Source organism: Lutra lutra, chromosome 6, assembly GCF_902655055.1.
Source record: "Lutra lutra chromosome 6, mLutLut1.2, whole genome shotgun sequence".
Lineage (NCBI taxonomy): Eukaryota > Metazoa > Chordata > Mammalia > Carnivora > Mustelidae > Lutra > Lutra lutra.
The window spans coordinates 17,853,947-17,879,638 of NC_062283.1; the positions used below are offsets into that span (position 1 = coordinate 17,853,947).

General features: G+C 38.1%; 1 protein-coding gene across 1 annotated transcript in view; it reads left to right on the plus strand.

Annotated features, from left to right (window-relative positions):
* The window catches only part of LOC125101538 (uncharacterized), a 323,109-nt gene that overhangs the window by 267,302 nt on the left and 30,115 nt on the right, over positions 1-25,692 (plus strand). The gene's annotated exons all lie outside the window — the stretch shown is intronic.

Sequence of the window (25,692 nt, forward strand, 5' to 3'; positions counted from 1 at the left end):
TGCAGTTGTGGAGAACACATTGTTCCCATTTAAGGAACAATGCTTCAGGTACCTCAGAGATAACATACCAAACCTGGATAGGATCTAAAAAGTTCAAGCCTGGGGTGCCTGGGTGGCTCAGTGGGTTAAGCCTCTGCCTTCGGCTCAGGTCATGATCTCAGGGTCCTGGGATCGAGCCCTGCATCGGACTCTCTGCTCAGCAATGAGCCTGCTTCCCTTCCTCTCTCTCTGCCTACTTATAATCTCTGTCTGTCAAATAAATAAGAAATAAAATATTTAAAATGAATAAATAAATAAATAAGTAAATAGTTCAAGCCTGAAGGATCCAAGCAGTCTTTTTTTTCTCCAAGATTTTTAAAAGGGATTTTAGAACAATAGAGCTCAGAGAATGTTGACCCAATGTTCAATAATAAATGCCAAGAAAAAAGTTATTAATAGTGTGAGGGTTTTTTTTTTTTTTCTCTTGAGCCTCATGATAGCTCTTATGATGTTCTGTTATTGCATACCATACAATTACATAAGAGGAAATGGTACCAAAGATCATCAGGATCAAAATAGAATTGGTTCTGTTATGATAATAGTACTTTTCTGAGGTTCTCATTTTATTTGCCAGAACTTCAGCATCATTGAAAATACCTACTACAGTTTTTACTGAAAACACCAAAATTTTTTTAATTCTCTCCCAAAAAGAATATAGAACAATTTCAACCCTGTAATAGACATATTAATTATGTATAAGCAGTAGTGGTGGAAACTGACCCAATTAACAGTTCACTATCACCCCTTTATTACTGTACCTGGAGAAGTGAGTTATTATTTTCTACAGTCCTTAAACAGACAAGTGAACTGTTTCCCCTGAGCCCAGGAAGTGTAACATCGGAACCCCTCACTTTATTAAAATTTACCTCAGCTCAAGAAGAACTTCATTGTCACAAATGAATGTATTGATGGTCCTCAAGATTTTACAACAGTGCTCAGCAAAAACTGCATCTCTATTATCCTTCCATTTTCTCAATTTCTCCAAGTCCATTCGTGTTCATCAAACTATTAAAAATTCATTGAAAAAAAATCTGTCATCAGAGGCTGGCATAAATAGGAGTTTCTGTCCTATTTGCAGGGTTTCTGTCCTATTTGCAGGGCCAAATATTTCTGATGCTTTCTGGCAGGACATGCTGCATATGCTATCTTGTGTAACACGAAATTCAATTCACTTTTTTGCTTAATACATTTGCATGCTATTCACCAAGAATAATTAATATCAAATCTCAGCTTTACAAATGAAATGGGACATTCAGTTATCCCAGAGAATGACATATCTACACCATGAATGTCTTGAGTTTGATTTCTTTTGCTTGGGGTAGGGATCTCACATCCAGGATAATTTTTGTTGTTGTTTGTTTATTTGTTTGTTTTTGATGTTTTGGACTCACTGAGAAGGCAAATGACCTCTCTGTAATGAAACAATATTAGAGAAAAGTTTAGTTTTTAACACTAATTGGTAATTTTATGGCTGACCCATGTTACCTTGTACTTAGGTCAGAATATCCTTCCTTCTTTCCTCTCTCCTTCCTCCCTCCCTTCCTTACTTTTTTTCTTGCTTCCTTACTTTCTCTCTTCCTTCCTTTTTTTTTTTTAAAGATTTGTTTATTTATTTGGAAGAGAGACAGACATGCATGTGCACACAAAAGCATGAGTGGGAGGGTGCAGAGGGAGGGAGAGAGAGAGAGAATCCCAAGCAGACTCCAGAGCCTGACTCAGGGGCTCCATCTCATGACCCTGGGATCATGAACTGAGCTGAAATCAAGAGTCGGTTGCTCAACTGAGCCACCCAGGTCTCCCCTTGCCTTTATTCTTTGATAAATTCTGTGCATAACTTTACTGTTGTTGGGCTCAAATCAAAGATGTGATATATAATCCTCATGCTCAAGGACTGTGTAAGCCATTCTACCATGATGATATTAGCAATCGCTACCCATACTTGAAATGATGCTGTCAGCCACTGGTATTTCCCATTTTTGGTAACTGGAAAATTTGCCACTAGTGAAAAATTTAAGAGGAATGTAATGAAGAAAATGATGGCAGTTAGCTGAATTGAATTGAGGCATTTTTTTTTTATTAATTGTGTGTTTCAATGTCCAGATTCAGCTAATCTTGACATGCTAAATATCAGTATAATGGTAGAAGAGGTTTCTGTGTTTAGATTTTTCCACTAAGCTTAATTATTATAAATTTATTGTTTTGACAAATGGTAGTCTGTGTAGTACAAATAGATGAATGGGGTTTTCACTAATAGATATGTCAAAGGGGTACAAATATGATTTTCACATGTCACTATAAAACAGGAACATTCATCAAGTATTTCTTTATGTAATTCTCCTATATTGCATCTGATAAAAACTTCCCCAGCCCAACTCAGTTTGTAAATTGCTTCCCAACGAGTGATGAAATACAGAAAGTTATACTGTTAGGTGATTGGAGTGGAAGGAAATGCTTATTCCTGTCTTGATGTTTGGTGAAGAATCACCTTATATTTGCTAGAATGTTACATAAACATAAAGATGTGAACATTGCATAACAAGTCCGAGTGCTGAAAGATGATTGTAAGAAGTGGAACCTCTTTAGAGAAGGGCAGGTCTTTTCCTCGTTGTCTTTTAAAATTTTGAATCTAAAAGATTTTGCTTTTAGCATCTAAAAAAACAGTTATTTGAATATTTCATGAAAATGTAATATGTTTGTAGACTTTAACTTAAAACACTGAAAGGAATAATAGTATCTTACATTAATATCACACGTTAGAGTCTTCAACATGTTGTCAACATAATTCTATTTGTTTCCTAGAGAAACCTTGAGGTAATCAGGTCAGGAATTTCACAGGTGAGGGAAATTAGTGAGATTCAGAAAAATGACTTGCCCATCATAATAAATGTCACAGCCAGGACTAAAATCTAGGACGTTTTGCCAGGCATGATCTTTGCACATGTCAGAATATTTCAGGAAAGGGATTAAAAACCTCCCAAGTAAGAACATTTTTGCCTTATAATTTTGTGGGTTTTAGTAAATGATGTGCAAGTAGGTTATATGGCATTTTGCCCTCAATTTGAAACCTTGAAATGATGAATGGTGAAATGGCTTCTGTTAGATATTCAACCCAGGAATCTCAGCTTTCTGCCAAAACATCAAAAGTTAAACATGACAGAGGGGGTTTTCCAGTTTCTTATTTGAGATCAACTTGGAATTTTATTACTGCTCCCAAAACTCTGACCAGAAGCTGAGCCTGTTCCTGTGGTATGATCCAGTTAGGGAATACTTGGAAGACCTTGATGAGGGTCCTATGGGTAGGGATACTTTTTCAGATCTTGGAAGGCCACTTAAAAGACCAGAATACCATTTTACCTGAATTCTATCACTTTAATGGAGGGAGACTTCAAAGTCATGTTAATACTTTATGTGTCTCAACATGGTTAGGTAAATAATAATAACATTAATAATAATAATAATAATAATAATAGTAGTAGTAGTGGTAGTAGTAGTAGCAGCAGCAGTAGTAGTAGTAAGTTATCCCCCAGAAACAAAAAGACCATAGAAAGTAGACTAACAACCACGTTATTTTATTCTCTCTCTCTCTCACACACAATAATTAGAAGACTGAAACTCATTATTAAAAGAATAGCCAATTTTGTGCAAAGAAAATAAATCAGCCAACAGTCCTTTGCCTTTACTGCTGTCATTCAGACAGTGTCACTGTGTAATTGGAAGTCAAGATAGCTCATAAAATGGACTTGGGAATCTGGATAGTAGAACTTTATGGGCTTTCTCTCCTGGTCTCTGCTTTCAGCAATCTTATATCCTTGTGTCAATGAAGAAAACAAGTAGCGTAAAAAGACAGTGTGTTGGCTTCGATGTCCAAAAAAAGAAATATCCATTAAAATGCGTGAAATCAGCTGGTACATCTGTCTTCAGTCTGTTTACCTTGAAATACAGAAGACGATCCTTTAATGCAGTGGTAATGTGACCTCTTCTCAATAATCTCCATTAGCTTCTCATCGCCAAACACCCCCCAAAATACGTACCGAACAAAACTGCTTAAAGATTCAAAATACATACTTTAGCCCACTTCCAAGCTGAAGATGGCACTAATTCCCTCTTATGCATTATAGAAAATTTGCAGTTGTCACTCCCTAAGTGCTTTCTCTCACCCCATACTGGGGTTTTAGCATATTTACAGATACCACATGATTTTTTTTTCCCCCATAAGTCAAGTGGTTTCCTGGCCAAATTTCTCCAAGCTTCCTTCTTCTGAATCTCCTGATTCCTCTGTGTATCTCCTTTCTGTGATAACACAACATACACATACATACACATACATGCCCCCCCCCCTTTTTTTTTTTTTAATTTGACAGAGATCGCAAATGGGCAGAGAGGCAGGCAGAGACAGAGAGATGGGGGAGCCTGCGCTGAGAGTCCAATGTGGGGCTCTATCCCAGGACCCCGGGACCATGACCTGAGCTGAAGGCAGAGGCTTTAACCCACTGAGCCACCCAGGCGCTCCCACACATGCCCTTTTGAGTGTTCCCTCCTTTTCTTCTCCACTGGATACTGTTTACATAATTCCACTAGATATAAGTCACTGCATACACTGCAGATCTGAGGCCCTGGGAGCTCAAAACTCCTACTGCTTCGCACAGGTTTATAGACTTGTTCTTTTCATCATGGCTTTATAAATGACCGTGTGTGAAGCAATGCGTAGGTTAAATAAAAGAACACTGAGGATTTCAATTCCTTGGATGTTCGGAAGCTTTGGTCTTGAAAAAATATGCTTGTACTTTTGTATGTGGAACAGCCAGAACTGAAACATCCCCACTGCCCTCACGGTTCAGTTTTAGTTTAAGCCAGGAAGCTTCTTTGCAAGCGTAGATGGCTCTTTTTAAGAACTGAACCTCACTGAGTTTTGAACAACAGGCTGGGTATCTAACATAGGATGTGGATTGGCGTCGACCCATCGGAGGAGCAAATGTAGTTCCAGTTTTAGTCTGAGATTTTTTTTTCACATTTATCCTTAGCTTTCTCTTGCTCATTTATCACTGACTAAATGACTGATATATTTTCTTTTACTAAATGATAAGGTCCTTTTAAAGGAAGAAGGAAAGTACTTGATTTTTTTAATTTGTAATTTGTAGAGACCCCCATTTGCACATCCTTTTTAAGATCTTTGATATGATTAAATGTGACTGTAAATATTCTGGTTCATATTATAAGGTACATCTAGGGTGTATTATGTTACTTCCTTTTAAAAAGTTTAGTATTTGACCTGAAATGCTTTTATATCCTCCTATTAAAGAACATCTTCTCCAGCTACCCCTATAAAAGCGCTTTTCTAGATCCTGTTGTAATTATTAATGCAAAGCTGCTGCTACTGTGTCTACTACTACCATAAATAATTTCATAAAGCACTTTCACACATATAATTTCACTAAAATGTCGTACTTTTAAGGGAAATATTTTATTTTTTCTATTTAGCATTAGATAAGGACGTCAGAGAAGATTCCAGGCATGAATAAAGTGTGTAGTAAGAGGCAAAGCCTGGACTGAAAGCTTGGGATTTTTGACTCCACTACATGTGTTCTTTCTCCTTCCTCCACAGCTGTTGGAATATGTAAGTAATATAGCATGAAGATCTATTTCACAAAAGAATTGAGAATAAAGGTCCCTAGTTTGTTGAATATGATGCAATTTGAACTATTACATTTAAGCTATTAAACAGTACAAGTTTAAAAAAAAATCTAGGTTACAACCTATTTTTTTAAAATGTTGAATATGTATATCACACACCACAGTATGAGAAAATAGTATATTTTAAGTCACATTCCTAACTTCAAAGAGTGTGCCATTCTTTTAGAGTAGATAGAAACTATAAGCACTTTAAGAAATGGAAAACAATTCGAGGAAATTATAAATGTAATGATGAGTCAGTTTTACAGGAGGTGAAGCGTTAGGGACCACATTAGATAGGGGTGGTAAAAGATAAATTGTTTCCTTCTTAAAAGTCAAATAGAAAACACAGAAGATTTTACCACAGAAACACTAACCCCACGTAGGGATGGTGGCTGAATCATGTTGACTCCAGAAACGACCTCCTTGGTGTCATTTCCCCTTTGGGAATCTCACCAGCATCACTGCTGCCCCTGCTGGCTGAAACATGGAGCTGTCGTCCTCCCATTCCTAAACTCCAACAGAAGTGCGGATAACATTTCCTCTCCTTGGATCTTTTCACATAACCCAGGTGCCCTCAACTTACAAAAGAATGGGCTAAATACTTGGAACAACAGGGAAACAAGAAGAAATGTAAAAAGTTTCCAGCCTGCCATCTAGTTTATGACCCCCCAACCCCCAAAACTAATTTACTCAGTGGGAAGAACTTGCCCTATTAAATATCACTTCGGAAACACAGTATCACACCTTTACTCTGAAGAGCCTGTATAAATTTTTAGGAACTTCCTATTTCCTTGTTTTTTAACTCCCAGTTTGCTGCTAAACAAAGGAAACTCTTTACAACCAATAAGATTGGAAATGATCTCCTAGGGCCCTTCATGGTGGCAGACTAGGATCGTTATTGAGTTCTGTTTTCTGGTCTGAAGACACATGTTTCCCTCACACCCCCACCCATGGTGATTTGTAAAGTTGTGGTGACTGACAGGGTGAATAATCTGAATTAAGGAAGAAATGTAGCTTTCTTTTTCTTTCCGGGAACAGAATTATCCAATGACAAAATCAGTGAAATAGCAGTATCATCCAAATAATTATGACATTCCTACAATAGCAATGATATATTTCTATTACCAGGCAACAGGGGGAGTGGAGTTACCATACTGTTGGATCCTAGTGAGGGAACAACTTGAGGAAACGAAAGGTTTCAATAGGCTACCCGAAGGTCGAAACACAAAGAAGGAGGTGTTCATGTTTAATATGAGATGTTGAGCCTGTTAGTTTCTCAAAATAACCTTATTTTCCCAAGAATAGGAAACGTGCCTGCTAATGAACCTTTCATCAGCAGGCTTCTTAATTAAAAGAATGTAAAGAGAGGAAGGGAGGTAGTAAGGTGCTTTTAGTCAGGTCATCCCTCCTCTCAAGAGGCATTGTGTTGCTTACGACATCAATAAACTTTCTTCTTTAAAAGAATTATTTAGTCTGCAAGCAGCAAATAAAATTTTATTTGTTCCTCACACATAAACTTTATTCCAGACAGACCACCAGCCTGTAGTTAAAAAAAATTAAATAAGTAAATAAATAACCCCTCCCCTCCAAACCTCAGGGTTTATTTGATGTTAGAGATCAGAATACTAAAAGTCCCATGTGGGAATCAGGTTATAAGTGTGTCAACTTCCTTACATAAAAGTCACTCCAGAAATGAGAGGCCCATATATTCCCATTATTTGTATTTCTTATTTGGAAATTCTAAGAAGTATGTAATGTTTATCAAGGAATCTTTGCAGATACGAAAGGTTTGATAAAATCTCACAAAGGATCAAGCACACATAGAGTTATCCCAAAGCAAAGGCCATATTATTAAGAAATGGAAGAGGAAAAATTTGAACCATTGTTGTACAGAATTTAGATATCAGAAGCCTTATGTACAATGCAGATTAGCCAGTAAAACCATCTTTAAGCTATTGGTCAATTAGTAAATATTTATTAAATGCACTGGGTTCTCAGAATGAATATTAATTGTAGCTAACAGTGACTTTTTACTCTATTTGAGGCAACGTACATGTGCTTTGCGTGGATTGTTTATTTAGTTCTTGAGAGGTACTGTTAGGTAAATGCCATTGTAGACAAGGAACCAGAAGCACAGAGAGCTTTGATGATGTGCTCAAGGTCACACAGTTGGTTAAGAATAGAGCTAGGTTATGAGTACAAAGATCTCTGGACTTACCTTTGCTAAGATATGTCTCTCTTTAAATTTATTATACAACCCAGAAGTTCCAGTTCTATATATCTATCTAAAATAACAACAAAAATTTAAAAAAAAAAATCTTTGTACCTGAATCTTTATAGCTCTACCATGCTGTTCATCATAGCCAACGATAGAAGTCATTCAATTTTCTGTCGACTACTGGTGGGTAAGCAAAATTCAGTACATTCACACAATGAGATACTCTTCACCAATTAAAGAAGTGAACTACGAATACCTACTGTAACACAGATGAACCTCAAAGCACTATGTCAAATGAAAGAAGTCCTTTGCAAATATCCCATAGTCAGAATTTTAAATGGCTCTCCAGATTCTATCCCCTGTGTGAGCCCCTACCGTTGAATGCAGGACAGACTTGTGAATATACTGAGACAGTCACTCCTGTGAATAGGTTAATTATATGGCAAAGGTAAAGGGTTTGTGCAGATATAACTAAGTTTGAAATAACAAGACTCTGAATTAATCAAAAGAGAGATTATTCTGGGTGGGCCTGACCTAATCGGATGAGTGCTTTAAAATTGAGTCCAGACCTTCATGAAAGGAGAGATTCAAAGTGACAGAGTTCCTTTTATCAGCCTTAAAGAAACATATTGTGAACTACCTATGGAGGGGGCCACGTGTCAAGGACCTGAGTTGCTGAAAGCAGTCCCTCATTGACAGCCAGCTAGAACACATGAGCTTCAATCTTAAAACCATAAGTAACTAAATTCTGCCCTAAACGTAAATAGGCATGAAAATGGACTCTTCCTGTTCAAGCCCCTGATGAGACCACAGTGTGGCTAATATCTTAATGGCAGGCTGGTGTGACCTTGACCAAGGGTCCCCAAATGGTCTGCACTTCTGATCTACTGAAACTGTGAAATCAAAGTGGATAATGTTTTAAGATACTAAGTTTGTGGTAATTTGTAACAGCAATAAAAAAAATTAACATGCCATATATCATTATATTTATATGAAATATCCAGAAGAGGCACCTAAAACCTTGATGTGTGATCTCAGCAACACAAGATGTTTGAAATGATCACTAATCAGGCCTCCTCAGTGAATAAGCTGATTTCTCCCTCCCAAATCCAATTCAGATAATCCATTTTGAGTTCAGAACTGAGATGGAGGAAGATACTACTGCGAGCACATAAAACCTGGGAAGTTGTCTCTTCTTGTTCCTCGGGAGCTGGTAGGTGGGAGTGAGAGGTATAGAAGCAGGAGCAACAGAGACAGATTCTAAGATAGGTAGTTCTCATTCTTACGTTCTGGTCTTTGGTCCAAAAAGGAGGGGGTGGGGTGTAAAATAGCCGATGAAAACTTGGAAGTAGAGCCTCTCTAACACCCAAATTGAAGCTAATACTGAAAAGTTATGACACAAACCATATGGTAGGAGGGAGATTCCCTATTTCTGGGAGCACAGTGACAGACCTGGAAAGATGGAAAAAGCTGGAAGGGCAGCTTAATAGCAAGGCATGCAATACTGCCGTGGCGCCTTTTGCAGGGTAAAGCAGCAAGGACGGGGGTTGGATGGAAGAAACACAGAGGATGTCACAGCAGCATTGGCAACACCTGAGGGCTTGGCTGGATATGCAGGGACCACCACCAGCCCCTGACCAGGCAGAGAGCCCTATCATGCGTTACATCAGTTGCTGACCTCAGTAGAGCGAGCAGTGACCAGGCCATAAGGAAGATTGCCTCGATGACCACAGGGCATGGAAAGATGCCAAGAAGAACCAACAGCCCTTTGTTCTCATCCCACCACACCACCTAAAACCTGTTGTATTCCCACAATTCTTCGAAGTGCCTCTTCTGACTCTTCAGAGAGAAGCAGAGGAACAGGAGTGAAAATAATAAGTGAATGAGCTATGAAAAGAGGCTTCTGTGAGGCCGCTTTGATGGATTGGATGGATTTGGAATGCGAAGAACAAGAAATGGAAGGTGACCCCTAGGTGTTAAGTCAGAGCAATTGGGGGATGCGGCAGTGCCATTTTCTGTGGTGATGGCAAACACTAGAAAGACTCCCTTTTCAAAGGGGCAGGGTAGAATGAAAATCTGCCTTTGCTTTCAGCTATTTGAAATCTGAGATGCCCAATAGGTGTACACGTGCAGATGTCAGTCAGTTGGGTACAAATTCTGCAGCTCAGGGGAGACGTCTGGAAAAACAACATAAATCTGAGAGTCATCAACACACAGGTAATGTTCAAAGTCCAGGAAGGGAGTGTCAAGAGAGGGTTGAGAGCTGGCCAGGAGAAAAGCCCTAGTCCTAAAGAGAGTATGTAGGCGTCTTGCAAAGGAAAAGGAATGAGCGAGGAAGACGGCATGATGGTATAGCCAAAATCAGTGTATCTTCCCTAGAAAGGACTTAAAATATTTGAGGCATTTACCATAGGCTGGTGGCAAAGTACACACTCAATGAAGAAGAAATTCCAGAGAGTCAAGAAAATTGAGAACACTTTTGAGTTCAGTGGTATTTTTGGCATAATAGAGGAAAAATGAAGAAAGTGTGCTCAGACAAACTGTGAGAATCAGATACCCACATTTCGTTTATTTCCACTAGAACTTGATGAATCTGGGACAATAGCTTCCAAATTGAACAGCTGGAATATGATATCCATCACACACTCTGTGGAAGCTGGAGCTCCCATAGCTTTTTATCCCGTGTATTAATAAGTCTTGGGGATGCAAAAGGAGAAAATTTAGTTAGGATAATGTTGTGTTCTTCTATGTGGGATTATGAATCCTTAATGTTATTGTCTCTACTGATGTTTGTTGGACTAGGAAAAGGCAGCTGGCTCTCTGTAGTTTTCACAGGAAGAGATCTACCTCACCAGGCTCTCACAGTGAGAAAAATTTTAAATGCATAAATGAAGATGGATCATTTTCCCAGTCCCATTGCTTCTCTTTGTGGTGCTTTTTGCCCTGAGATTATACAAATGGATGGTTTTATGGCCATTGAACATAGCACAGCTGTAGCTACAATATATAATACAACAAGAAATTGTTCAGAAATGGGGGGCAGATTATGGAAACACTCTCCGTGTAATGCTGTCAAATTCAAAAGTTGCGTGTGTCACCTTCCCCATATAGCACATTCCGGTCATGGAAGTTAGAAATAACCTAGAGCTGCTTTTAAATTGTAGGCATGACGTCTTAGAATATTCTTGGCATTATGCTTTCCTTTTTTTTTTTTTTAATTTAGTTTGTACCAAATGCAGGAAGGAAGGAAGGAAGGAAGTTATCTTTCATGTCTGTCATTCTCTGCAGATCATTTCCCTGAAACTAGGTTCAACTTAGCATGCCCTGCTGTGAGGTGAGGCCACCAGAATACTGGACCCACCAAAGGTGCTATACTCCTTGCAATCCACTCATTTTCAGAACAATAGAGTTTTACAGTCATTCATAAGGAAGCCCCAGGAGCACAAAACAATATTGAAATTAAGCTTAGTCTGTGAAAACATTATGTACTTTTCTTCCCACTCCTCTGCCTTTATGTCTCCATTCTCTGAGTGATAACATCGCCATAAAACCTCCCAGCTACACGGGAGTGTGTCACTTTGCTTATACCTAGGGGTGTCAGGCCCTTGTAAATCTTGGCTCTTCCACGACTCGAAGCTGATTAAAATGTGCTGGCTTGCTCTGGAGCTCTGTTCCTTCCTGGCTTCCTCCATCATTGCCAGATACCCGCAGTCACCAACAGGGCTCCCTGGTCTGCCTCTGCCAAGTGAAATGTTTTGAAATTAAAAATCTGAAGAAATGGTGTGCGGAGTGCTTGATCAGGTGGTTTCTCCTTAGGAAACTGCTTAATGAGGGAAATTCAGCACAACCTCCCAGTGGCGGCCCAACACAGAACTTGAATTTAAAGGAACAGGATTTCTTTCTCCAATTAGACAAATTTGCTTAAGTACCTCAATGTGAAGACCTTTGTTTTTTGAGAGAAATGTTTATTTTTGAACGATGCTTGTTGAATTTCTGGTTATCAGTGTAATGCCTGCTCATTTCATGAAAAATTGGAGAGCAGACAAAAAATATCAGGAGAAAATAAAAACGACTCATAATTTCCAAAACTCATCAAAATTTAGGTCATACTGTATACACGTCTCAATATGCTTTACAGCATTTTCCGATGTCATTAGAGATTCCACGGGAATATGATGTCAGTATTTATATAGTAGAGCATTGCATGGAAGTAACAGCATTGATATAATTTGTTTTTTATTATTTAACATTTAAGTACCTTCTCCCCTAATGTTACACTATTATGAATAATAATGGACACTGTTGTACCTAGGTCTTGGTCCATGTATGTGATAATTGTCTTAGGTTCATTCTTTAGCAGCATAATTTCTAAGTCAAAAGATATAAAATTTCAAAGATTTATTTACTTATTATTTAAGAGAGAGAGAGGGAAAGAGAGAGAGCACGGACAGGAGGGGCAGAGAGAGGAAGAAAGAATCTCAATCAGACTCCATGCTGGTCGAGGGGCTGGATCTCACCACTGAGATCATGACCTGAGTCAAAACCAAGAGTCAGATGCTTGCTTACCTGACTGCGACACCCAGGTACCCTGAAAGATATAAGATTTTATAAAAGCTATAAAAATACCTTAGATATAAGGTTAAAAGAATTTTTTATTTTTTTATCAAATAACTCTTTAGAAATGTAATAATTTACACTCTCACCAGTGGTATGTAGGGCAGTGTCCATTGTAACGCATCATCCCCATCGCCGAGCGTTATCTTTTAAAACAAAACAAAACAATAAAAGCTTTTCCAGTCTGAAATAGAATTCCATAATCTTAATTTTAATTTCTTTGCTAAAAACCCTGAAGTCTTCCACAGGTTTAATACCTATTTATATTTCTTCTGTGAATTATTCAGTTAACACAATTGCTATTTTTCTGTTGGAGCGTCAGTGATTTCCTTTTTAATTTGTCAGAACTCATTGCTGATTACAGTTACACTGTTTTTTGGCTATCATTATTGTCATTCCAAACAGTTTTAGTTTGTCACTGGCCTTTTAATAATGACTGATTTTTTTTTTCTTTTAAGGACTTTAATCCTTAGTTTTTCTTTCTGAGTATGTGTGTTGCTTTTATGTCTTCTGCGTCTTTCTCTCTACCTCCAGATTAGTTGGTATAAAGTGTAAGGTCATTGCTTGTTTTTTTTTTTTTTAAGATTTTATTTATTTTATTTGACAGATAGAGATCACAAGTAGGCAGAGAGGCAGGCAGAGAGAGAGGGAAGAGGAAGCAGGCTCCCCGCCGAGCAGAGAGCCCGATGCAGGGCTCTATCCCAGGACCCTGGGATCATGACCTGAGCCGAAAGCAGAGGCTTTAACCCACTGAGCCACCCAGGCGCCCCCATTGCTTGTTTTTTAAGATCAATTTTACTTTAAACGTTTGAAACTGTGATGCACCTGGGGATGTGTTTTTGTGTGTGGGTAGCATGATGAGAATCCAATTTAAAAAATTTATCACTTTCCGAACGAACGGTCAAGTTTCTCTTAACTATTAAAGACATGTAAGTGTTTGAACATTTTTGAGGGTAAAATATTCTATAACATTCACTATTAATTCTCATAGACCTTAGTATTTTAATTGTTTCTTATTCTCATATCTAATCACACGATTTTGTTATTGTTCTGCCATTCCAAACTTGTTACCAATGCTTGCATATTTATTCTTTTAGATGAATTTTGGAATCCTTGTCAAAGTTAGAAAGAAAAACGTCATCAGGATTGTAACGAATTGCTTTGAAACTACAGATAGTCCTCCCTAGGCATTGAAAATTCACTGGAATTCATACCACGTGAGTGTGCAAAGCAAGGCTCCTGTCCAAGATACACACATTTTTGTTAACACAATCTGGGGCAAAGTGAGAACAGCCTGAATAAATTAGTTTGTGAAAATATTGTACCAATAGTTTTCTTTTTTTTTTTTAAATTTTATTTATTTATTTGACAGAGAGAGACACAGTGAAAGAGGGAACACAAGCAGAGGGAATGGGAGAAGGAGAATCAGGCTTCCCACTGAACAGGGAGCCCAATGCGGGGCTCAATCCCAAAAGTCTGGGATCATGACCTGAGCCGAAAGCAGACGCTTAACAATTGAGCCATCCAGGTGACCTGCCATAGTTTTCTTATACAGGAGTATCATTCATCCCCAGAGTAATTATAACTTGGAATCTATTTTCCAGGCATATAAATTAATTCATTAATTATATTTTCATTCTATATCTCTACATCCAGCATGGGCCTTGAACTCATGACCTTGAGATTAAGAGTTGCAAGCACTTTCAACTGAGCCAGTCAGGCACCCCTGGTCTGAAAGTATTTAAATAGCATTAGAATAATTCCATTTCTGAAAAATTTATAGTGCTATGTTCACAAATAATTTTCTCTGGCATAAAGCCCCCCCACCTTTTTAAGATCTTATTTATTTATTTGACAGAGATCGCAAGAGGGCAGAGAGGTGGGCAGAGAGAGAGGAGGAAGCAGGCTTCCTGCTGAGCAGAGAGCCCGATGCGGGGCTTGATCCCAGGACCCTGGGATCATAACCTGAGCTGAAGGCAGAGGCTTTCACCCACTGAGCCACCTAGGCACCTCCATAAAGCCCTTTTAAAAATAATTTTTGATAATACATTAATTTTTACCCTGGTTACTGATGTGTTCCTCTTATTGTTTCTTTGGTTAATTTTTGAGAAATTTATATTTTCTCAGAAAACTTTCATCTTTATTGAGAATTACAAATCTATTTATAAAGTTCTGTGTCATTATGTTAATATCTTCATTTTCAGAGCCTGCATCTGGTGTATAACTTCTTACCATAAAAATTCCCTTCCTTGAAGCTATTGAGTACTATTTCTTTTCTTTTCTTTTTTTTTAAGATTTTATTTATTTATTTGACAGACAGAGATCACAAGTAGGCAGAGAGGCAGGCAGAGAGAGAGGGGGAAGCAGGATGCCTGCTGAGCAGAGAGCCTTGATACTAGGACCGTGAGATCATGACCTGAGCTGAAGGCAGAGGCTTAACCCACTGAGCCACCCAGGTGCCCCTTGAGTACTATTTCTGTACATTCTCAGGGATCCTCTTGGTGTTCAAGTACAGGCCCTGTCAACTCAGGCACCTCCCTTCCTTCCTTGGTTTTCTGGAGCTGACCGATGTGTATACAGCTGTTCCTGTCTATTGAGTACCACTTCTTCAAAATCCAGGATCTCCCCCTAGGCAGTAGGCCCTGATGCTTCTACTAACCACCATCTTTTCTCCTGGGTGCCATGGTTAACTCCCTCTCCTTAATATTGATTCATAAGTTGTGGTCTCTTCAAGGCACAAAGCCACTAATGGAACTCAGGTTTCATTCAGAGGTAACTTTCCATGCTCTATTACTATACTGCCCCACAAAGATACTTGGGTACCAGCAAAGAAGAATCTGATTCAAGATGTCCAGGATGGGATCCTGAAGGTTCTGCTTGGTTTTCATGCCCTCAAAATATACCGGAAGTACTTTACAAATGTTTAGTTAGAATCAACGGAAGGCTGGACTTGAAGACAACTCTGGTGGGAAAGACCATTCTGCTGCCCGAAGCAGTTCTCTCTGTTGCCCGAGGCTTTGTTGACAGGCAAGGCCTATCTTCCTTGGTCATGAGTAGTTCCTTAAAGAAACTCCTCAACTCTTTCTATAAATAGATTACAATCATGCAAGCACACCTATTTGCTATTATCGCTCTAGAGGAAAACATGAAACTCTGTGTAGCACTTGGCCTCTTCCACAGTTTATTCTTGTTTTTTTTTTTTTTATAACACATTTTATTTGGTTAAAAGGCTACTAGCTTTTACCTAAAGGCTGTTAGGTTGAAAGAACCTTACAAGAACAGGAAGATTAATTTAGGATGACCAAAATGATTTTAGAAGTTTAATATTACAAAATAGCTATCTTATGCACATATATCTAAATATAAGAATGGATAAACCAACACTCATGAAAAGGTGAGGGAAAAATCTGTCATGCACTTCACCTTCTTGATCCTTACTATATCTGTGTTTTGATTGTTATGGGTTGAGAACCCAAAATGTTTATTCATATCTATTTTTCTACCTTGCCTCCATTAGATAAAGATTATTATCTGCTTTGCTTTGTCCCGTTCAAATGTGTAGCTAATGGGTTTATGTATCAATATAGTTTAATTTCTTTAATTTTTACTTTTGTATTTATTTACATTTTATTGAAATGTGTTTTTTCCCAACTTTTTAGTTGAATTTTTATTAGGCATTTAAAACCTTTGTGTCCATGAAATTGTCCGTAAGTGTTAACAGATTTGATTGCATTATCTTGTATTTCATTGCATGTTATCCCACTTTTGTTGTCTAAAATGTAATTAATTGTAGCTTTGATTTCTTTTCCCACCTAGTATGCATTTAGAAGACGCTATATTTTGTCATGTTGCTATGTTTTTAATTTCCAAATGGGTTGATTTAAGTTTGCATGATTTCAGGGGAGCCTAGGTGGCTTAGTCTGTTGAACGTCTGACTCTAGGTTTCAGCTCAGATCATGATCTAAGTGTTGTGAGATTGAGCCCTGAGTTGGGCCCTGTGTTCATCATGGGGTCTGCTTCAAGGGGTCTGCTTAAGATTCTCTCCCTCTTCCTCTGCCCCTGCCCCCTGCTCATGTGCTCTCTCTTCCTCTCAAATAAATAAATAAATATATCTTTGAAAAAAAATAAATTTACACAATTCCATTTAAATTTACACAATTAGGGCATCTGGGAGGCTCATTTGGTTAAGCATCTGCCTTTGGCTCAGGTCATGATCCCAGAGTCCTGGGATTGGGCCCTGCGTCCGGCACCCTGCTCAGTGGGAAGTCTGCTTCTCCCTCTCCCCCATGCTGCTCCCCGTGCTTGTGCTTTTGCTCTCTCTCTTTCTCTCTCAAGTAAATAAGTAATATTAAAAGGTAAATAAATTTACACAGTTTGTTCCTAGCTTATAGTAATATATTCTGAGAATGTGTATGGCTTATATATTTTTTTGCTGAAAATTTTATTCAGGTTTTCCTTTATAATTAGCACATGAAGATTTGTATAAATATTTGATGTACAATTGAAAAAAAATATTCTCCTTTGGTATTTTCAATCTGATATGTCTTTTTCTAGAGTGTCCAATCAATTAATTCAAATCTTCTTTATTAGTGTGCTAAGGTTTCTTATGTCTTTATTTTCACACCCAATATAATAAAAACTCAAATGAATGCTGGTGAGTTCTACAGTAATGACACTGCAGTTCTCTTATACTTCTGAGAACTTTGGATTTATATTTCACCAGCTAATTGATGATGGCCACGATTTGACCTTTCAGGGTTTGAAACATTTCTTTTTTCTTTACCTTGAATGCTTATTTGATATGAAGTTGGTAATTTCTACACATACTATTTCATACTTTTGTAAATCTTTCTTAGTAGGGTATATATTAGCTGTAAGTGCAGATTTGGAAAGACTAGTAGAGTTTAAATTCCAATTCTGCTTACTTAGTACCCTGTCCATTTCCTCATTAATTAAATGTCAGTTAGGATCATCTATGTACTCCAATTCAAATTAGTTTCGCATCATTCTTCTTTATTCCTTTGAAACTTCCTCTGCTGTTGTGAGAGTTTCACTCTCAGTGTGACCTTACACACGGTTATAAGAGAGTTAATACAGCTTAAAGCTTCACATCCACTGACCACGATGTTTCATGTCCAAGAACATGGAAACTTTGTTCATCAGCTCCCCATTATATCTCATTGGTCTTGTAGAGACCAGTGGAAGCTGGAGGTCTGGTCAGTTTTTCCTTAGCAAGGCTGCAAGGCGAGGGCTGACCACTTAATAAAAATTGTGTCTATTAGGATGGAAAGAGCAGAAATCCACAATGAATGACAGTAATAGCATTACCTCATATTGGATGAAGGCATTTCACTAAAGCAATTAGAAGTGTCTGGCACATTGCAAATGCTTAATAAATAAAAATGCTATTATTATTAACCTTTTCATATTGCTATTTATTTCCTTGTGAGCAATTTGCACTTGAATTTTTAAAATGTAGTTTAGATCCTGCTCCTCAATGAAGGGATTTATACCATTTTTTACAATCCCAGAATTTCCATTTGCTAATTGGTTCTGTCATCTTGTTTTATAAACTGTTGGATATTCCATCTTCCTTTAAATTGCCTTGACTCTGTGTTGTTGGCTATCTGAAATGTATATATTTTCTCCTTCCTCAGTGATTTGTAAAGTATAACTATTATTTTTTTAAAACATCTTATTTATTTATGTATGTATTTGAGAAGGAAAAAGAGAAAGAGAGAGAGAGTAAAGTGGGGGAGGGACAGCGGAAGAGGAAGGGAGAGAATCTCAAGCAAACTCCATACTGAGCACAGAGCCTGATGCAGGGCTTGATCTCATGACCCTGAGATCATGACCTGACCTGAAATCAAGTGTCAGATGCCTAACCAAATGAACCACCCAGGCACCACATAAATATTATTTTTTATTTCATAACTGGTTAAACTTAAGATTAAAAATTATTTGAGCCTATGTGCTTTTTCTAAGTTCTTTAAGATCAATGTAGGAATAGTATAGAGACTTCAATCTCTCTCTCTGTGACATGAAGACAAAACGTATTTTTATTTCCCTTCACTAATTCTGTGGTATTTGTTCATGTGGTTCTGGCTAATAGAAACAAATTATTAGTGGTTTTTTTTTGTTGTTGTTTGTTTGTTTGTTTGTTTTAATGTAGCTTCGCTTCTTCTTCAAGGATTCACAAAACCAGGGCACCTCATGAGTCCCTTTGGCCATATCTTTCAGGTGTCCTGTCCACAGTCATGTTCTTTCCCCATACAGAGTGTCTAGGGCAAATCTCTGTGATACTCTACACTCTAGTATCTCACTGCCATATAACTCAAGAAAAGAAAATATGACAACAGTTTTCCAGAGAGATACATTCTGGACAATGCAACTCTACACAATGGAGACAATACCTTATATTATTATTATTTTTTTAAAATTTATTATTTGACAGAGAGAGACACAGTGAGAGAGGGAACACAAGCAGAGGAAGTGGGAGATGGAGAAGCAGCCTGCCCACAGCAGGGTGCCTGACGCGGGGTTGGAACCCGATGCGGGGCTCGATCCGAGGACCCTGGGATCATGACCTGAGCCAAAGGCTGACGCCCAACGACTGAGCCACCCAGGTGTCCCAATACTTTATATTATTATGCTTAGCAGTTTTCTCAGATTTTTCCAGCGTTCTCCTTGACAAACAGAATCATACTGTCACTTTCAATAAGAAAGCAGTCGAGGTAAAGGATCTCATAAAGGACAGAGGAACAGTCTTATATTTAATTTGAATTTAAATCCACACATTCAGAGAAACACAAACATGAGATTTAGCCTTTAAATGTAGTATTCCTTCTCACTGTTTCCGCTTAAAAGTGTGGGTGTGCAGTCTCAAGGAGAATACCCTGTTAAAGCGGCAAGGGGCTGAGTTTCAAGAAAGCTGCAAAGATGGGTTCATCATTTATCACTTCATCTGATACCTGCCAACGTCCCGAAACCTAGCAGGTGTGATGAGTCCTTAAGAAGCCCACCTCATGGTAGGTGAGACAAAAGATTTGGACAAGTGTTTTCTGTGTCTAAATCCCTTTGGAATGACACAAGTGGGATAAGAAATCAAAGAAATATAAGAGGTCATGTATTTTTGAAGTGACCACCTTGGTGATCATTTAGCAGAATTTAAAAAATGTAGAAGCTTATTTAAAACTGCGTCTGCATTAACCACCCTGTTTTCTGGGAGGGGCCGGGGTTAGTCAGGGGACATAAAACAAGCAACACCACTGCAAAGCCTCTACACTCTTTCATGCCACTAAAGGAAGAGCTGCTAAGGTAAGTGGCTCTTGGTTTTGTAGAAGCACATCAGTGACCTTTGTTGTATAAGTAAGTGTGGACCCCAAGACCAACAGCCTCCAACGAAAGAAAGCCAAGTTCAGCAGGCAACTAAAAATAGAAACTGAACTCATAAGTTCTTTTTTTAAAGTTTTTTAAAAAATTTATTTGAGAGAGAGCACACATGAATGGGGGAAGGGGCAAAGGCAGAGGAAGCAGACTCCCCGCTGAGTGGGGAGCCCAAAGTGGGGCTCAATCCCAGGACCTTGAGATCATGACCTGGGCTGAAGTTGGATGTTTAACTGACCAAGCTCCCCAGGTGCCCCCTAAAATTTGGTCTTGAAATATATATTTAGAGTAAATGTACATAGAAGTAATAATTGCCTTAAGGGTCATAAATCCAAGGTGCTTTATAAAGAGATCATATGTCAACACCAGTGGAGTAATGATTCTCAGATTATTTTGGGGAGACTACTTAGAAAAAAAAAATGAAGTTATAAACAGCACTTTGCTATATTTACTTTAAATTATTTTGCAAACAAAATTGCAACTGAAATATACTGCATTGAATGTTTACATGTTGGGAAATGTTATTAATTAGTTAATTTATTAATAATGTTAATTTTACTAGTTAACCTTATTAACTTTATTAATAAAGTTTATTAATAATGACATTAATAACATGTTCACTTTCTAAATTACTTAATTATGATCTAGTTCCTAACAAATATGGATGATCATTTAAAAATAATACTAACAATATGGGGCACCTGGGTGGCTCAGTGGGTTGAGCCTCTGCCTTTGGCTCAGGTTATGATCTCGGCGTCCTTGGATCGAGCCCCGCATCGGGCTCTCTGCTCAGTGGGGAGCCTGCTTTCCTCTCTTTCTTCCTCTCTGCCTACTTGTGATCTCTTTGTTGGGTAGATAAATAAAATCTTAAAAAAATAATAATAATAATAAAATATAGACTTAATTTTCCTTTGTCATATTTCATATTAGCAATACAACCTTAAAAAGTAAGTTGTAAGTCTCATTTTCCTAATGGGGAAATTAAAGCTCAGATAGCTTAAAGCAAGTGACTGAAGTAACATTCAAATCTTGACCATCCTGGTCGGAGTTCAATAAGTATTCTTTTTCACTATCTTATACTTAATGTTGTCAAAATAGTTCAAGGAAAATGATTTGCTTTTCTTGGGAACACATGCTCTCCATACCCATTAGAATGAAACACAGCAGCTACTCACAAATAACCACACATCGCCTGGGTCCAGGCAATACTGACCATTCATGTGACAGAAAAAACAGGGATTAAAATTATTTAGAAAATCCAAGGTAAGTTCTCTTATGATATAGCAGTGTTTGAATAGGACTCAATCACGAAGATGGAAAAATGGATGCAAATCCAAGTCTGATCTATTGTGAACTGACCAAGCTCCTAGTCCTACATTGCCCCCATGCCCTTTCCTGATGTGGTTACACTGACCATGAATTCTTCAAGGTCACCCTGACTGCTCAGTTGATGTTGCCAGAAGTAGTGTTTTGAATGTGCAATTTTGTCTCCTTCATGAAGGAGCTTCTGCAGGTCATTGCAAGGGAGAAATGACACTAAAATACTATTAATAGGACATCACAGAAGTACGAACCTGCTTGAATCTTTAAAAAACATCGAGAGTGCCAAATATCCTTGACAGTGAATGTGGCATTTATGGAGCCCCTGCTTTGTCCAACACTGCAGTAAATACCCTGGAGGATATAAAGACATATAAAGTATGTAGTAAAGGAGCTTACTAGCCAGAAGTGCAAGACAAAAATTAAATGCATAAAACAATCACAGAGCAGAGAGTAGCTGTTATAATTAATTGTTCAGTTGCTTTGTATGGTTTTGAAGTGTATAAACAACCTTCAAGGAAATCTGCATGCCTGTATGATCAGAGACCTATCTACATATCAAAAAGTTTCAGAAGTAACATCACTTCTCGGAGAGTTTGTTTAAATTTTTTTTTTTTAAGATTTTATTTATTTATTTGACAGAGAGAGATCACAAGTAGACGGAGAGGCAGGCAGAGAGAGAGAGAGAGGGAAGCAGGCTCCCTCCTGAGCTGAGAGCCTGATGCGGGACTCGATCCCAGGACCCCGAGATCATGACCCGAGCCAAAGGCAGCGGCTTAACCCACTGAGCCACCCAGGCGCCCCTCGGAGAGTTTGTTTATATCAGAGAATTTATTTGCCTCCAAATGAGTCAGTTTTACTATCACCTGAGGAACTGTTGGAAGCAAATAGTTCCTTAGAATTGAGGCCAATAACAGGAGGGCACTGATAAATTTTTCCTGGCCCTTTGGCACAGCTGTTCTGCCTGTGTGATGTGTGATCAGCAAGACTCAAGACCATACACCAAATCACTCCTGTGCATCGACAGGCAAACCCAGGGCGTGGGGTGGGTCTGTGCTCTGAAAGACGCGAGGTTATTTGTTTTGTCTCCAAATCAAACATCATGGAAATGAAACACACATTTTATTTTTTTTAAAGATTTTATTTATTTATTTGACAGAGATCACAGGTAGGCAGAGAGAGAGGAGGAAGCAGGCTCCCTGCTGGGCAGAGAGCCTGATGCAGGGCTCGTTCCCAGGACCCTGGGATCATGACCTGAGCCGAAGGCAGAGGGTTTAACCCACTGAGCCACCCAGGCACCCTGAAACACACATTTTAAAGAAGACTTTTCTTTTCTTGGACTCTGACCTTATTCACAAAATGTGGCTTTGTGGATGTGCCTGAAATATAATAGAATGATCAGTAAATATTATATAGTTGAGAAATTGCATACTCATAAATAGTGTCAGATTATTCCTGGTAGTGTCTGCAGATATGTAGATATGATTAAAAGAAATAGATATGATTAAAAGAAATAAGGTAACTTTGTTTTTAGAAAGTTATTAGAAAGTCATTGAAGTAAGGAAGGTTGCTGATGAGGACATATGGTGAGCTGATAATTTGTAGAATTCCAGATTTTAAATCAGAAGGACATGTAAAATTATTACTTCAAAATGGAAATAACAGTTCATCACTTAACTAGGACAGCATCTTGGGGCAGTCCTTTGATATTTTATGGGTTAGGGTTATGGGTAGTGGAGCACAGAACAACCCTGGCTTGTTTAAGAAGAAATGAATGTATAAAGGGGAGTTGGAGCTGAAAGGGGATCTGATAAATATTGTCTTCAGTTTTCTCTGACTATAAAGGGTCTGGAGTGTAAGTCAAGTGAGCCAATCTGCAGGATCTGGTACAGAGCTCCAAGCAATATACTCAATTGACCTAAATTTAGGTTAATTAAAATCTTGATGTCTAAGAATCATTTATGTTTTTTTATCCTTTTTCTGTAATGTTTAGCTTTTACTTACATATCCAATAGCAAAAATAAATTTATGAATTTTTGCTCTGTAGGACACTCATCGATCTAGCAAATATTAGGCCAATATGTAACTTTGGTGATTTAGAAGGAGACAAAGAGGAATCAAATAAACTTTCTGCCTTTAAAATTCCTCCTGAGGGAAGGTGTTGAAGTTCGCATATTTTGAATAATTAGTCTCATCTAGCTTTAGAGTTGATAGTTGTGAATTCTATGACATTCTTTTCATGTATACTTACTTTGGTTTGTTGTAGAATTCTTCCCATTGAACGTATGATTTTGGATTTTAAACCTGGTAGAGATGTTTTGGAGGAAAAACAAGGGTCATTTTTCTGGAAAATAGGTAGTCAGACTATATGTCTTTTATGATACTGGTTGAGAAGTGAAGCGCTGAGTCTTTGTCTATCTTATGGGTTGCTTGACTGAATTATTATTTGCTACATTTCCAGTTATTATTCACTGTGTGAATGTTAAAGAGCAGATTAAATCTGTCAAGTGTGGAAGTCAATGAATTCCTGTTCTTGGGTCTAAAACTAACTCCAGATGAAGTTCACCTTATAGTAATCAGACTCCGGGTGTGTGGCCAACCTGTGTTAGAATCTAGAACACATACTAGGCCAACTGGGCCATTGTGGGTGGCAGAATATGGTCGAATCAAACCCTAAGCAATGGGTCCTGCCACACAGAATGCTAAACTACCAGGTTTCTTTTTTTTTTTTTTTTTCCCTTTTTTCAGATTCTGTGGCTCAGGCACCCGCCAAGCAGGAGATTTGTGATGAATAGTGCCCATATTGATTTTTCCATAATGGAGTGTAAAAGAAAAATGGACAGGTTTTGTTGCAGGTATTTTCATGGGGTACTAAATTGGAGGATTAGTTGCAAACAGCAGTACTGATAAAGTCTGCTGTCCATCTTGATGGTTGGGTCTTTCTATTAAAATGACACATAAATAACCTATTATATCCCCCACCCATGGAAATTCAAATGTACCTGTCAACTTGATAAAGCACTTGCCTGGAGGGAGGCATTGTTTACATTTTTACTCTATTCTTCAGAAAAAGTGAGATTCTAATTATTTCTCCCACTGTAAATTAATGCTGACTACAATGGTTAGCACATCTCTGTATTGTTACATCTTTTGGAAAGTTAAATAATAGAACTGATCCATCATGTATGAGGCAGTGTGTGTTTTATGACAGCCTTCCCTCAGCTCTTCCGTCTCCTCTCTCTAAATGCTCATTGCTTCTCTAACTTGTGGGCTTTTCGTGTCTTTCTTTTTTCTATCCCATGAGAAATCTTTCTTGATACCCAGTTAATTCCAAAACTCTGAACTTCCACCCTCCGTAGCCTGCCTTCTTTCTATCCCTTATGGAAAAACACATACAATTTCCAACCCACAACTACTTGTTTTTAATCATCCAGTGTCATTTTTAGCCTCCTCCTTGGATGTTTTTACCATTCGTTATGTCATGTTTGAAGACGTTTCATTTGGTTATATTCAGCATTTCCACCTCGTAAGTAAGTGGGCTGATTTTTCTTCAGAGTAACTTCACCTTTTCCTTGTTCTTCTTGTTATCTTTTGGTTGATACTTGTGCTAATAATTATGTTAAATAATGCCTATATAATCATAAGCTCTTACCACTTTCCCCAACTTATTCCATCTAGTTTTCCTTCAATTATTTCTTCCTTATCCTCCCCACACCCTAATCTGTACCAAAAAAAAAAAAAAAATTGTTTCTTCATGGGCAGAAAATGCATGGAAACGCATCGTGTCTATGAATTCCTATAACAACCCAGTAACAGTTACCTAAAGTAACTTTAGGGATAAGGATATAAAGTATCTTATAATCGGAATCTAGTGCTTTTGACTGTTTCTCATACATGGACAGTCACTGATAAACTCATCTGTTGAGTGCTGTGTTTATTAAACTCTGTGCATCCACGAGGTGACCTTGGAATTAAAAACATCTGAAAGATAAAGATTCCAAAGAGGAAGTGCCTTTGCCTATTTGAAGATCTCTGCACAGCCATCGCTAGAAGTGTGGCTGAGATAGAAGGCCATGCCTCACTCACTCTGTGCCCAGCCTTCCCAGCTCTTCTCTTAAAGGATCTCCAGGGGTGAACTGATTTCCTAGCTGATTTTTCCTCCCAGTTTGTAAATCTCAAGCCAATCTTTAGCATAATCTTCTCTAATACCTGTTTCTTCCACAAGTCAATTCCTGCCTGAATTCAAGATAGTATACCACAAAATCACCGGCAAATTTCATTTGGGCATTTGCAGCATAAGCAGTTAAAAAAATCTGTAAATATTCTTTCCTTGAGCTAATTCGACACGAGCTAAATTAATGACAATGAATTTTAGCTGAAATAGTAAAAGCAATTTAATAACTGCATTAATTTTAACTTACTTGTTTCACAATCAGTTTTTA